Here is a 15008-nt window from a genome sequence, read left to right as displayed (position 1 = left end):
TGCCCCTATCAGAGGCCCCTGGTTCACAGCTCTAGGACTTGAGGTAAGAGTAGCCTACCCAGAGGTGTGGAGTAGAACTCAGACCTTTGTATGGGGATGAGGGAGGGTGGAGGTGAGGAGTTGCTTCATGAGGACAAATTTTATCCAATTGGAATTTCTGACAATCAAATGCCACAGGATAAAGGATAGGCTGCTGTGAGAGAGAAGGAAGTAAATTACTCTGGGACTCCGTGCTTTGATTGTTAGAGATTGTTGAAAACTCTAAGGTGGGCTGAATTAAAGATTTTTTTTATTTGTTAGAGAGAGAGAGAGAGAGATCATGAGCAGGGTGAGGGGCAGAGGGAGAAGCAGCCTCCCCATTGAGCAGGGAACCTGACATGGGGGCTCGATCCCAGGACCCCAGGATCATGACCCAAACCGAAGGCAGAGGCTTAACTGACTGGATCTCTTAGCACCCAGGTAGGCCAAATTAAAGCCGATTATTCAGAAGGCAACTATCTGGATGAAGAAGGGACAAGGAATCAAGGTCCAGCCCAGAATAGGGTGGCAAAGAAGGCATCTATGGGACACTATGGCACCCTGCTAGACATGGGGCTTGTTCTTCCTCCCAGCCACCATGCTCTAATTGGAATATTACCATCCCCATTTTCCAGATGAGGAAACAGGCCCACAGCAGCCCAGTGAAGCAACGATCTAAATCCAAAGCCTGGGCTCTTCACACCCCACAGTGACTTCATGGTGCCTTGGCTTTCTCTCCTCTTGGCCTGGTCTCAGGTGGGCTGTGATAGAACGGTGGTGGTCTGTCCAATGAGTTACTACCGAGAAAGGGGGCCAGAAAGGCCATTGTGGATGCCCTGCAGCCCAGCCAGCCCCCTGGCCTCTGTTGTTCTTGGGCCCCAGCCGGGCCCTCCTCAGGTAGGTGGTGGGGCCTTGGAGCTGGCATCTGCTGCAAGCCTAGGTCTCCTGTGGAGAACCCCTTCAAGGGCAGCCCTTGTCCCCACTCTAATTATACAAACAATTTTTCTCAGCTTCTCCAAATAAACAGTGTGCAGGCTGCAGGCCATGGCATGCTGGGAAATCTGAAATGAGAAGCTGCTGCTAATGGGCTCCTTAGCTTCAGGGCTAAATGGATTGCTTAAAAGGCTGGCCCTGACCAGCCTCTGTTACCTTCCTGACAACTGTCCTCTGCACTGTACTGTGTGCCCTACACTACCCATCTCTGGGCCCTCCTCCTCCGCTGATGCCCACCCACTTGCAGCCCCCAGGTGACAGAATACAGGTTGTACAAGGATCACAGTTCCGAGCCCTATAGGCAGGGCTTCTGCAGCCAGGGTTTAGAGGGAGGTGGGGTGGTTGTGTACATAGGGATAGGCACCTTTGTGCAAGGAGGGCTGTGCAATCGCACGAGGTGTGTGTGTGTGTGTGTGTGTGTTTGAGGGGACAGGTGCACATGTGTCTACAAGTAGGGGTGTTTCTCAGGGCACAGTGGGGTTGCTAGGGGCTGAGAACTGTTGGCTTGGCTTGTTCACAGTGGAGTAAGCACATAGTACATATATTGGAGGCTGGGGAGCCGAACGTGGGGATCATGAGCAAGCAAACATACAAAGCTGCTACTAAGATCCCTTCCCCCAGCTCTGTATGGGTTACTAGGCACTTGTACATCCATGGATCATACCCACAAGCCTGTGAGGAAGGGTTCCAGCTCACCAGAGGTCACAGGGCTCAGAGTTGGAATGCAGTCTCCTGACTCCCAGAGCTCTTTATCTGGCATCATTTGCTACCCTGAAAGGTTGTTTTTTTGTTTTTTGTTTTGTTTTGTTTTGTTTTTTAATGTCTGAAGGGCTTCTCAGAGGCCCTTAGCTCTGAGGGAAGGGCCCATTGTGTCATCACCACATGGCAGGAGGCTGAAGTTTGTGGCTTCTGAAGCCAAACTGCCAAATATAGACCCATTTCTGTCACTTATTTGCTGTAAGATCTCGAGTGAGTGATTTCAGCCCTCTGGGTGTTGTTTTCGTCATCTGTACAATGAGGGTGTTAATTATACTGACTTCATCGGGTTGTTGTGAGAGTTAATGAATTCATGTGTACGAGACACCCAAAACATTGCCTGGCACACGGCAAGCACTTGGAGGTGGTTGGCCACTAGCATTATTATGACTTTCCTTTATTTGACCTGTCACAATGCTTGGGGACTGTAGACCGTGTAAGATGCAGTTTGAAGGTAAATGATAAACCCACCTATGTGATATTACTGATTGAAGCTGGTGGGTTAAGATATATATTCCCTCACCAGGTGACATTTTGGCCATTTGACAGGATCTTTCACTACTCAGGACTTCCTGAACCCCTTGGAAAGTCCATCCCCATTTGGTGTGTGTGTGTTTCTGAGGAGGGAGGAATCGGACTGCATTTGATGGGGCTTCTGGGCCTCTCAAGCTTGGCTGTCTGTGACTCCCCAGGTGTTGACTCCTCTGGGTCCCCACTGAGGGCTCCCCAACCCCCCTCCCCCATTCATCACTGGCCAGCAGCATCCCTTTCCTCAGCTTGTGTCTCGGTATCAAAACCCTGTCTCTCCCACACCCCCGCTGCACCATTCAGCCCTCGCTATAAATCAGAGAAATTCTCCCTCCAGGCTGAACTTCCCATGCTCTCCCCCTTGAAGGAGACTATTTGAGGAGAGGTTTATTTAAATCCATTCAGCTGGTTTTGAGTTAACCAGAGGGAACTGAAGAGGAAGAAAATGGAAGGGGAGACAGGCAACAGAGCAAGTGAGAGCCAGTTTGAGAGAGTGCACAGAGTAGGGGGATAAAAAGGAAATGAGAGTGCCTTAGAACAATTCCTTTTCTGCTTTTCCCCTCAAACATTGGGAGACAAAAAATTGCCAATGGCCTGGCTGTACAAGTTTTTCATGACTACATGACCTACAGGAACATGTGGCAGCATGAGGCCTTTGGGGGGATACCCAGGTGACCCCAGCTTTGGCTATGATCTGCCTGAAACTCATCATGTGACCTTGGAGGAGTCTCTCCCCTTTTAGGCCTCAGCTTCCTGACAGGCACTGTAGGAGGTGGCTGGGGCTGCAGACAGGGGGAACTGTTTTAATGAATGCCCGTGGGGGGGGTGGGCATTTATTTTATTTTATAAATTTTACTGATTTATTTGACAGAGAGACAGGGAGAGAGAGCATAAGCGGGGGGAGCAGCAGGCAGGAGAGGGAGAAACTGGGATGCGGGGGGCCCCATCCAAGGACCCTGGGATCCTGACCTGAGCCAAAGGCAGATGCTCAACCGACTGAACCATCCAGGTGCTCTGTCCCTATTTTATTGTGAGGAAACTGAGGGACAGAAAGGTGAGTTGGTCAAGTTTACCCGGTGAAATGACAGAGCCAAAAATGGAACACAAGGCAGTCTGGCTCCAGAGATTGCACACTTACAGACTAGATCATCTTCCGCTCTCCTAGAATGACCTGTAAAGATCCCTCCAGCTATATGACCTTGGGTGGATCACTTCCCCCTCTCCAGGCCTCAGTCTACCCATGTGTAATGTCTGCTTCATTAACCTGCTTACTGGTAAGGAGCCAGTGCTGAAGAGGTATCGTCAACACAAAGGGAAAATCAGACCCTTTGAGACACAGATTTGGTGAGCCCTGACTCTGCCCCTCCTGCTCTAAAGGCCTGGGAGCTTTGCATGCATTATCTCACCTAAAGTCTAAACCCGAGATAACTATGGCACAGGGAAGGTAACTTGTCCATGGTCACTGTTGGAAAGGGCCAGAAAACAGGGTCCAAGCTCCCACTCGCTCCCTTTGGGTGACCTGCATCCGAGATAGTGGGCAGCCTGGAGTGGTGGTTCTCAGCCCTGTCAGTACATTAGAATCACCTGGGGAGCTTTTACAACCCTGGCCCTGGCTCCACCCTAACACAATGAAATCAGAATCTCTGGAGATTGACCTTGGTATTTTTGTGATTCTCCCTAAATGAGTCTAATGTGCAGCCAGGGTGGCCGAGAGACAGGGACGAAAATAAAATGATAGGGCAGGGGACCAAACCCAGGCTGGGGTCAGGGCGAGAGGGAGGGAGCAGGCTAATGGGCTCTGGAGGCTCAGCATCCCATAATATCCCAGAGTTGGAGGCTTGCCCTTCAAACCAAACAGCCCATTTTACAAGAGGGAGCCTGAGGCCCACATAGGAAAAAGCTCCAGCCCAAGGGACAGAGGGACACATCTGGAATTTCATTCTTTTTCCCTGACTCTTAATACAGAACCCTTTCGGCAGCACTGGGGCAGGGGGGACCCATCCTTCACAGATCCCCTCACTCCCATTTTGTGGATGAGGAAAGCTCAGAAGTGAAGGCCCAGCTGCCCAAGAGCAGCACGGCTACTGAGCTTCTGGGCCGGGTTGCCAAGGCCCTCTTGGCTGGCTTTCTCCCCGTGTGTCCTCGCCGTGGTGAGGCTTGGCCCGACGGTGCGTCGGTAGAAGGGAGGACGCGGCCCCGGGAGGTGGTCCTCGCGGGATCCCCCCATACGAGGCCCCTGGGGCCTGGGCCGCCCCCGCTCCCGCCGGCAGAGCGGGTTCCAGCCCCGGCGCGGCGCCGCAGCCCCCTCCCCTCCCCTCCAGGCTCCCGGGCCCGGAATTCTTTTAACCGGAGACAAAGCCTTTAATTCCGAGAGATCAGATGAAAGGCTCCAAATGCAAAAGTGCGGCCGGGGTAGCTGCTGGTGAGAATAGGCTGCCTTCAAAGTGTGGATGACTCCGCGCCCGCCGCAGCCCGAGCCCTCCATCACTGCAGTTCCCTCATCGACCCTTCCAGAGCAGCTCAGGCCCCGGAGCCATGGAGCCCCCGGCAGGGAAAGAGTCCTACAAAGCCGTGCCGGCTGCTAGGCTCAGCTGCCGGACCGCAGGGCGACTCACTCCATTTTTCTCAGCACCTCCGTTGGTCTGGGAATGGATTTGGCGGAACACACTCCCTGGCGGTAAAGCTGGAAGGAGAAAATGGATCTCAGTTGCTTGGCACAGAACAGGTGCTGAGGCAAATTAGCGGCCTTCTGATCTTCAGATGCCCGTCTTGCTATCCTTCTTCCTTGATTGAGGCTCCATGCTAACTCCTCAATTGTCTTCATTCCGAACTCTCTGCCATCGCTTGCCTCAAGAGACTCCCTAGTTCCATCTCCTGGACTTAAAGGATTGGCAGTGCCAATCCACTAGAATGCCCGTTTTCCTGAGCTTCACAGACTGGGGGAGAGAGGGGCAGAAGGCAATGTGTTTAGGGGGAGGGACCAGCGTCAGCAGAGACAGAGCGACCAGAAGTGTTTGGGGGGAAAGCATCACAGAATCGGTGTGGAGGAAGCAGGAGATGCTTGAGGTGGCAGTGGGTGGCTGGGTGGTAGAGTGGGCACTGGATGACCAGAGCCTGGAGCATGGTGAGGGGTGCCTAAGGAGCCTAGCTTTATTTTAAGGGCAGTAGAAACTAGCAGTAGGTGTTGAGTAGGGGTGTGGCACCATCTGATTTACATTTTTTCAAGATTTTATTTATTTATTTGAGAGAGAGAGAGAGAGAGAGCAAAACGGGGGAGGTGCAGAGGGGAAAGTGGACTCCCCACTGAGCAGAGAGCCCTGATGTGGGGCTCCATCCCAGGACCCCGGGATCATGACCAGAGTCGAAGGCAGACGCTCAACCAACTGAGCCACCCAGGGGCCCCGATTTACACGTTTGCACTGCCCCTCTGGCGGCCAGGTGAATTATTTGTAGGGGGTCAGCAGTGGAAGCAGGGGGACCAGGGAAGAGGCTACTGGCCTGGTGGGAAGATGATGGCAGTGTGGGCTCAGGAGAGAGCAGTGGAAGGGGAGAGGGTTGACCTGGCCTCGTAATACCTGGATAGCAAGGTCGGGGCAGGAGGGAAGGAAACAGCAAGGGTGTCCACATTCAGCTCAAGGCATTCTCAGCGTATTCTCTGCACCCTCAACGGGTTGTTCACATAGACTCCCTCAGGGGTATTGGGAGGAGGAAGCAGCAACTGCCATCCAGAGCATGTAACCAAGGCCCAGAACCTCTACCTTGCCTACCAGTTCTACCTTCCTGGCAATGGGCAGTTCCAGAAAAGATGTGGATCTCCAGCTTTGCTCTACTGTATTCCCTTCCCCAGGCAGGTTACTGGGTTTTTCTCCTTTCTTCCTTCTCTCCCTCAGAAGGTCTTCCCTCCAAGGCAGCTGCCTTACTGAGCCAAGAGAAGCTCCCTGTGGGGTTGGGAGGGGGCCTGCAGAGCTGTGTGACCCTAGGCAAACGATGGTTCCCTTCTAGTCCTTCATCTTTTCCTTTTCTATAAGTTGGCATAACGAGGAAGGGAGGTGGCCGCCTACAAGTACTCTAGGGCAAAGGTGCCATGTGAGGCCCTCCCTCCACCCTGAAGTGGCTTCTTCTCTGCAACTGTACTCCACTTCTTCCCCCAAGCCAGCCATCCCCCCATTGGGCACCATCTGCCCATTTTCCAGATGGAGAATAAGACCCGAAGAAGGAAAGACATTGGCCCCAGCCCTAAGTCCCTCCAAGCGCCAAGGAGCAGCCATCGTAGGAGGTTGAAGCTACATTCCAAAGCTCCTATGATCAAACTGCACCCTAGGACTCATCCTGAGCCCAGGCAGGGCCCAGGGCAACCAACCAGCCCCAACATGCAGATAACAGACCTCGATCCCCAAATGCTACAAAATGAAATCTCTTGCCCTATGGCAACACAGCAGACCTCTGACAAGGGCCCCCAAAGCCTAGAACACAGGGCTTTCCTCCTGCCTCACCCACCCCCTACCAGTACCATGTCCTTACACAGCATCTTTCAGAAACTCAGGCAGATGGTGATACGGAGATAGGGGACTAGAGCCCACGGAGCTCATGCATCCAGGAACAGCCAAGAGGGTGCACAGCTTTGTCCTGGGACTAGAACAGGGGCAACTGTGACCCCAGAGGGCCTGGTTTACACTGGAAGCAGCTGGAGGTAGAAGAGCAACAGGGAAAACGATAGAAGGAAGCAGTACCTGGGCAATTGTCAAGACATAGGCGGCCCTGGTAATTGGCCTTATCTGAACAGTTTGCCCCATCAGTGGGGCACCACACAGAGGACAGTAGAAGAGAGAGAGAGAGAGAGAGCCTGGAACCCTAGGGTATGACAGGAATGATGGATGTTTCTGGAGACACACCTTTAGGGGAGTCCTTTAGCCCCTCTGGGCCCCCATCTTCTTATCTGGGGGCTAAGATGCTGCAAAGATCCAGCCTGTAACTCTCTGGCCCAGTGCGGTGCATGAAGCAAGGCAGTCAATATTGAGGGTTTTACCTTTCCTGTGCCCACCCCTATCACCCATGTAGCACCCTCCAAGCCCAGGCAGCTGTAGGCAGGCTGCTGGCTGCTCTGCTTCCACTCAGTTGTTGGGTGGCTGCGTTTTTTCTTTTATGTGTTTTACTTTCTTTCCTGTTGTCAATCAAAACCCCTTGCCGAAGCCCAAGTAGCTGGGCAGGCTAGGAATGCGTGTGCTTGGCAGGCCCAACCTGGGAGGGCTCATGCCACTGCTCATCCACCCAATGAGCCGATGAGCCACATCTGCCGGGAGGGGGCGGAGGGGGAAGGGTGTCCCACATCTGCTCCCCATATTGCCCATCACGGCCCCTACTGCTGCCCAGGAAGAAGAGGCAACCCAGCCAGGAGAGACAAGAATGGAGAATGAGTGACTCTTGGCCAGCAGTGGGGAGGGGGGTGGCAGATGGGCGTAAAGGGCCTAGAGCAAGAATATAGGGCAAGGGTGGGGTTCCATGTTGTAGCAACCAAAGCTCCCTATCCAAAGGATATATCTGTGAAGATAAGAGATAGGAGGCAGAGAAGGAGAAAGATGGAGACTAAGGAGGCAGGGGAACAATTCGTTGATCAGAAGCCCAGCAGAAAGAGCAGGGAGACCGACCGTGTGAGATTCTGGGGTGGGGGTGGAAGGGGATGCGGGGGTGGAGGTGGGCAGCTGGCAGAAACAAGGAATGAAAGGGAAAGCCCAAGTGGGAAGCAGGACAAAAAAGCAAGGAAAAACTGTGGGGGAGGGGCAGGGGGTTGGAAACTCCAGTTTTGCTTTTTTGCACCCTTGTGCCTTGGTGATCCGGACTGCCCCATAAACCTTGGGATTAATGGCTCTGTTGTCCTGGGCTGGCCAGCACCTAATAGAAGCCACCTGGCTGCCTGCAAGCCCTGGCCCCGCCCTAGCCCTGGGCCCAGGGGCTCCCTCAGAAATGACTTTATTTGCAAATTGACAACTGGGGAGAAATACTGGGACTAGGGACCTGGACGGTGCCCTCCATGAACCCAAGTGGTACCTCCTGCAACCAAGCCTTCCCTGTATTTTACCTCCAGCCTCCACCACAGAGCACCCACATGGGGATGTTCCCATTTTATCTCTGTGTGAATAGTTCAGAAGGGCAGAGGGAGCCCAGTGTCCCTGGGGAGCCCCTTGGTGGGGGTCCTGGGGAGGGGACTCTGAATTCCAAGAGTAGGTCACCTTGCTTGCCCTGAGTCCCTTCTAGTATTCTGCAACCCCACAGTCCTCTGCCAGCCAGGCCAGCCACAGTGGCATGGCCTGCTCCAGTGACCACTGGTTTTAGCCCATTTCTCCTTCTTGCCGTGGAGTGGCCCGAGGCAGAGGCTACAGCAAGCTGGCAGGTAGGTGCAATTGCCCGTTTCACAATGGCTTAAGGGAGGCAGAGGGAGAGAGAAAGTGTGCTGTTGAGGATCACACAGCAAGCCAGGAGCATGAACCAAGATTTGGGGTGTGGTGTGGAGAAATGAGTAATCAGGGATTTGCTTTGGGAAAGGAGGACAGAAGTGGGTGAGCTGGCTGGAGGGGATGTGTATGTGTGGTGGTGCACTGGGGAGCCAGGAGGGCTCCCTGCAGAGACAGAGGGGGAAAAGGTGAGGAGAAGACCTGGAAGGAGCTGGTAGAAAGAGGCAGGCCCTGAGGCCTAGAGGAGGGGTCAAGGGGACAGTGCTGTTCACAGACTGACATCATAGGTAGGCCTGGTTGGGGCAGGCAGCAGCCAGTCTGCGCCAGCAGGGTTGGATCTAACTAGCCACAGGCTCCTTATCCTGTGATAGAGAAGCTGGCCTGAGAAAAGGGGGGAGCTGTGGGACTACACATGAACACACACACACACACACACACACACACACACACACACACTCAACCATGAGAATCTAAGCTATTCTAGACTGACTTGGCTCAATGCAGGAAGATGGTTTATAGAAATGCAGGATTAAACCTGGAAGGATCCAGGGAGCCCTTGACATATATGGAGGCACCATGAAGGCCTTTGGTATATAAGAGAAGTGAGGTAGGTGAAGGGGCTTCCCATGGTCACACCGAGAGCCCAAGGGGACCTGGAGGACTTGGGGCCAGAGCTTGCCTCTCCTATAGCTGGAGGGAGTGGGGAGCTCCAGGACTAAGTAAGAGGCCACCACGATGAGATGGAAGGGAGGGGCCAGCACGGTGGTGAAGGAGGGCACTAGCATCACTCACATTTCTTAAGCATTTACTGTATGCCAGACATGTGCCATGTACCTCTCAGGATGTGCATTGGCCCCTTGAATTGTTGAATTCAATTCAACAATTGAATTGTTGCACCAATCGCACAAGGTAGAAATTAAAGTTAGCCCCATTGTTACTGACAAGGAAACTGAGGCTCAGAGAGCTGAAGGGACTCACAGCTGGTAAGTAGAAGATCCAAGTTTATTAGAGCTCGAGTTCAGGGCTTTAGCCCTACTGGGTCCCAGACCTGCCCTGTAGCCAGGAGAGGGAGGCAGGATGGACAGGCAAGGTCACTGGGCCAGCTCCTGATTAGGGCTGCCTGCATTTAGGGAAGCAAGTCTGGGTACCATCTTTCCTGCAGTCCCCTCCTGGAGGAAGGGCCCCTAGCTGGCCAGGGCTGTCCACCAGACTGTGAGGACAGGGAGCCGTCATTCCTTCTCCTCCAGATCAAAGATCTCTGACCTCACCTAGAGCATGGCTGGATATGGACTCCTGAAGAGGTCTGGAGATGCAGTAAGCAGTGTGCTGAACCCCCAGGTGGGCCTGACTCCAGCCTTTTACTTTCAGCTCTGCTGAGTGACACAGAACAAGTCCCTTCCCAGCCCTGGGCCTCAGTGTCCCCATCTGCCCCATGCAGGGTGTCCCTAGGTTGTCTAAGGACTCTGCCAGCTCTGACAGTCTAGGAATCTATGACATAAGCACATGGAAAGAGAACTGACAGTCTCAGGCAGGCCATGCCAAATACCAGATGAAGAGCCCTACAGCTCTTTGGTACGGACTTAGTGTTCACAGGAAGCAAGGTCTTGATGAGTATGGTAGCCACTGAGGACAAGATGGGCTTTCATTCATTCCTTCCAGCGAGCAAGCATGTGTTAAGAACCTACTATATGCCAGGTGCTCTTGCTGGGTGCTAGTGATGCAATGGGGAGCCCTCTCCTCAAGGAACCATACCCACCTGTCAGATGAACTGCATTACCTCGGGGAGCAGTGGAGTGATGAACGGGCCTGCCCTTGCCTGTTACAGTCATTAAGTCTCCCGTCTCTCTTTTCCTCCTCCTCCTTCTCCCCCCTCCCTCTCTTGGGTTTTGCCTTTTTGCCTTTCTCTTTGTCTTTTCCTCTCCCCTCTTCATATCTCTGTTTACCCTCCCCTTCCTTGAGTCTCACTAATGATGAGAATAGGGGGTGGGAATTCCTACTTGAGCACCCAGGCCAGCCCAGATGAAGACATTTGGAAGCCAGGGGAGGGATTAAATTAGATAAGAAGACTGGACGAGCCCTGGCCTGGCAGCCATGGCCCCAGGGTCATGGGGAGGGACAGTTGCCAGGCAGGGGCACCTATGGGTATAGGCCCCAACCAATGGGAGACTGATCCAATGCTAGAACTACTCTTCCCTCCCCAATCAAAAGGTAGGATAGGGTACAGCAGGGAAGATGGATCTCCAGGGAAGGTTGATGATCACAGAGTGGGACTAGGACCAGGGAAATGGCTTTTGGACAGATGCCACCTGTTAGTTTCATGCCTGGAATTCCAATGGGGACTGGAGTTGAGGTGTCTGAGATGAGATGAAAAGAGAGCCCTGGGAATGGAATCCATCAGATGACCTGGATTTGAGGCCTCACATATGTAACCTTGGAGCCTCTGTTCCTTCAAGTGTGGATAGAGATAATTCCAGTCACCCAGAGTGAGACTTAAGTGATCCAGCCTAAGTGATAGTGCTTTACAAATGAGGGATGGCTGATCCCTTCCAGAGGGCAAGGACAGAAGGACACAGTGCTAAGGAATGGGGTCAGATTTCAGGAGGGACTTCCCAGCTTGCAGGAGCGGTGAAGCGTAGAGCTAGGGAGGAGAACTTTGTGAGGGTTCAGATTGAGAAGAGAACACAGTGTGGGAGAGTCAGTGTGGGCACCGAAGTGGGGGCTTGTGCTGTAGCCACCAGCTGGCTGGCAGGGGCATCTGGTCCTACAGGTGGGGGCAGGGTGTGGTTCATTTTGCGGTCCTACCCAGCACACCTCACTGGGTGCAGAGACAGTGTGCTGATGGTGGCAAGAGTGGGTACTTTTGAGTCAGAAAGCCCGGGGCTCAAATCTTGGTTCAGTCTCTCCCTAGCAGGGTAGCCTTGGACAAGTCAGTTATCCTCAGAGCCCTCGGTTCCCTCATCTGTACCGTTGGGCCCTTCAGGCCTTGCTTGTCAGGTTAGCATGGTTCCTGGCAGACATCAAACCCGTGAATTTTCAACATGTTTGAGTTTCAATCTTTGCACCTAGACCTCAGTTTCCCCATTATCCCAGAATGGGGGTTGGATGAAATGATGTATCAGGTCCCATCCAGCTCTAATGTGCAGAAACAAGCCTTAGTTATCATCTGCATTTCCTTACTGGGTCCAGTGAGTCAGTCACCAGCAAGAACCTGAGTGAGTGGGTACTCTTCTAGGTGCTGGGGAGTGGGGGGGGGGGGGAGGGTGTTACTGGAGCAACAGGATGGAGGGCCCTGGGGCCCTGGCCCTTAGAAACAAGGCTTCCGGTCTGCTAACTTCCAGAGGACAGCCTGTGATAGCGCAGGACAGCCCTCTGACCATGCCCAGGTGTCACTGCTGGAGACCCCATTGGCAGAGTAAGACTAGAGGCAGATTTGGGGCTGGGGCTCGGGACCTTGACTACAGCAGCTGGGAACAGAGAAGCCCCACCAGCTCAAGCCCATGTTTCTCTTCCTCAGGAAGCACAAAGAAAGACTTAAAGGATTTAGACCTCAGGGAGAAAAAAAGAGAGGAGAATTAGAACCCAAATCCACATCTGGCCTGTCAGTATGTCTAACCCTAAGCTCTCTGCACACCAAAGGGTGGGGGGCTGGAGGTGGGGGGGGGCAGGGCAGGAAAGCAGCTGGTTGCTCCCTCCAAGGAACTGCCTTTCTGCTGACATCACTGACAACAGAGGCATCCACGTGGGGCAGGGCTGACCACCCCCATCTGGGTCCACCCAGAGAGAGGAAGGAGAAAGGATGGGGCTTCCGAAGGAAGCTGCAGCCCCTGCTTTGACTCAGCAGGGAACGTCTCAGGGCTGCAGTCTCCGCAGCTACAAAACAGGGTGCATCCGGCTCCCTTGCATACAGAGTGATAAAACTCTGATGAAGCCTCTCTGCAGAGAAAGGTGTGAGGCAGATACACATGCCTCCCCTTGGAGTAAATGCTCTGTAGGTTGGTAGGGCCCTCACACCTTGTCCTGCAGGGGAAGTGACTGGTCAGAGTCACCTGGTGAAACAGGAGCAGTGGCAGGACTTGCCCTTGGGTCTCCTGCCTCCTAGCCCGGGCATGGAAGTTTTCCCGTCTGCTCATTGCCTCCTGAAAAGCACAAGGGAACTGAGTTCTCAGAAATAAAGGAGAACTTGTCCTTTGCACTTGGGGAAGGTTGGGGGGGTGTTGGTTTTCTAGCATCTAGGAGGGTCTCAGCCCAGATCTATACTCCAGGTTCTAGAGCCTCAGGACCATCCAGACTAGGGTTGCCAGATAAAATACAGGGTACTCAGTTAAATTTCTATTTGAGAAAAGCAATGAATATATGTTTTTAGTATATGGCCCAACTACCCATACTTGTATTCAATTTTTAACAAAGTGTTGTGTATCTGAAACTGAAATTATAATTGGGTGTCCTGGATTTTTATTTGTGAAATTTGACAACCACACTTCTGTCAAGCCACCTTAAGGGACAGGAGGCAATGGCTGCTTTAGGGTAGAGACTTCCCACTTTCAAATCCCCAGGCCTCAGCTGAGCAGCTGGAACAGCTCGCTGGCTGAGGGAACGCTCTAATTTGGCTGCTCACTGATTTGCACCACCCTCTCCCCTCGTTCTCCTGGGCCTGGTGCTGCCCTAGTGAGTTGAGCCTGGTAGTGTGCAGGAACACTTCCATGTGGAACAGCACAGGCCCACAGGCACTGGGTAGACCCTTTGCCAGCACCTCAGCTGGTCCACTTCACTGTCAGGCTTCTGTTATTGAGGAACTCCGAAGGGAGGCCCTGCCTCTCAGCTTGGCCTCAGCAGAGAGGTCTACAGAGGGATTGGGTGGCCGCCCTCCCATCCTTCACTGATGAATCTGGAAAGCATAGGGTAGGCATGGAGGCTAGGGGTGGGCAGAGAGTAGACTGCTGAGGTAGGCAAGAGATTGAGTGCAGAGTCTCAACTCTCTGCTTGGAAACTAAGGAAACTAGGCAAGAAGATTCTAGTATATGAGGGAAATGGAAGAAAGCTGAGCCCAGGATCTGAAGAAAAACTCAAGCCTGCATTCCCCACAGGAATCACTTACTGTGAAACATTCTATGGAAAAAGTTCCTTGAAGTCTAATTTCTTTGGGAAACACAATAGACTGACACACACAACACACACCCCATCAGCAATTTGCTTGTATCATAGCTTCCTGAAGGTTCTGAGAAGTCCTGCAGTAAAACAAAGAACTACTTACGTTGGCTTAACTTGGCATTTTCCATGTTTATAGGACCTCAAATCTTCTTTTATCATAATGTCTCTGACCCTTCCTAGGCACTCTTGCTTTCTGAGACACACTCATATACAAGATATTCTGTGGGCCGCGCCTCTGTTAGGACTGTGGCCACCTCAGAGTAGCCAGGTTCTCTGGGTCCTGAAGGCCAAGCCTGCAGGATCCCATCACCCTGCCCCAGTACAGGCCCCAGCTCAGCCCTGTGCCCCTTCCCATCCTTTTGTTTCACATGAACCTTTTATTCTCAGTCTCTATTTGTATTAATGAAAATTCATGTCTATATGCACATGTCCATATGTTTATCTATGCATAGGTATATGTGGAGATAGTGAAGGCATGCCTATGAGTGTGGGCTAATCCTGGGAGCTCAGGAATGTCAAAGTTGGGGTGGAGGGAAGAAAGAGGATTTGATAGATTTTCTTTCCTGGTCCCCTTCCTTGGGGAACTCTAACTTCTTCCATCATTCCAGCCACCAAGAAACATTCTAGAAGTCAGCTAGTGACAAAGTCCCTGCTTGTCACATCATCTGCCAAGCTTATGGGCTGGTGCCTTTTAGGATCATGGAGAAAGGTCTCCAGAGTACATAGCCCATACCCACTGAGGAAAGCATAGCAGATAGGAACAGAGGCTGAAATATGGGCTCCACTATTTGGGAGGATTGTAGAACTGGCAGCAAAGCCTCCAGGGTCAGGTGACCGAGCGTCAGTTCCATGAGGGCAGGGACTGTACATGTCCTATGTCTGTGTTCCTAGCATCCAACACAAGGCCCGCCATGTAATCTGTGTATGTGTGTATGTGTATGTATGTGTGTGGGCATGTGCATTTGTGCATGCACATACTCAGGTATGCACACACAGGCAACAAATGTTTATTGAGCACTTATTATATGCCAGGCATTGTCCTAAGAACTTTACATGTAATAATTTATTGAATCCTCACAACCACCCTCTGAGGTAAGTACTATTATTATACCCATT

The sequence above is a fragment of the Canis lupus genome, chromosome X (assembly GCF_011100685.1).
Source record: "Canis lupus familiaris isolate Mischka breed German Shepherd chromosome X, alternate assembly UU_Cfam_GSD_1.0, whole genome shotgun sequence".
NCBI lineage: Eukaryota > Metazoa > Chordata > Mammalia > Carnivora > Canidae > Canis > Canis lupus.
The sequence above is the reverse complement of the archived record's forward strand: the minus strand, read 5'-3'. Positions refer to the sequence as shown.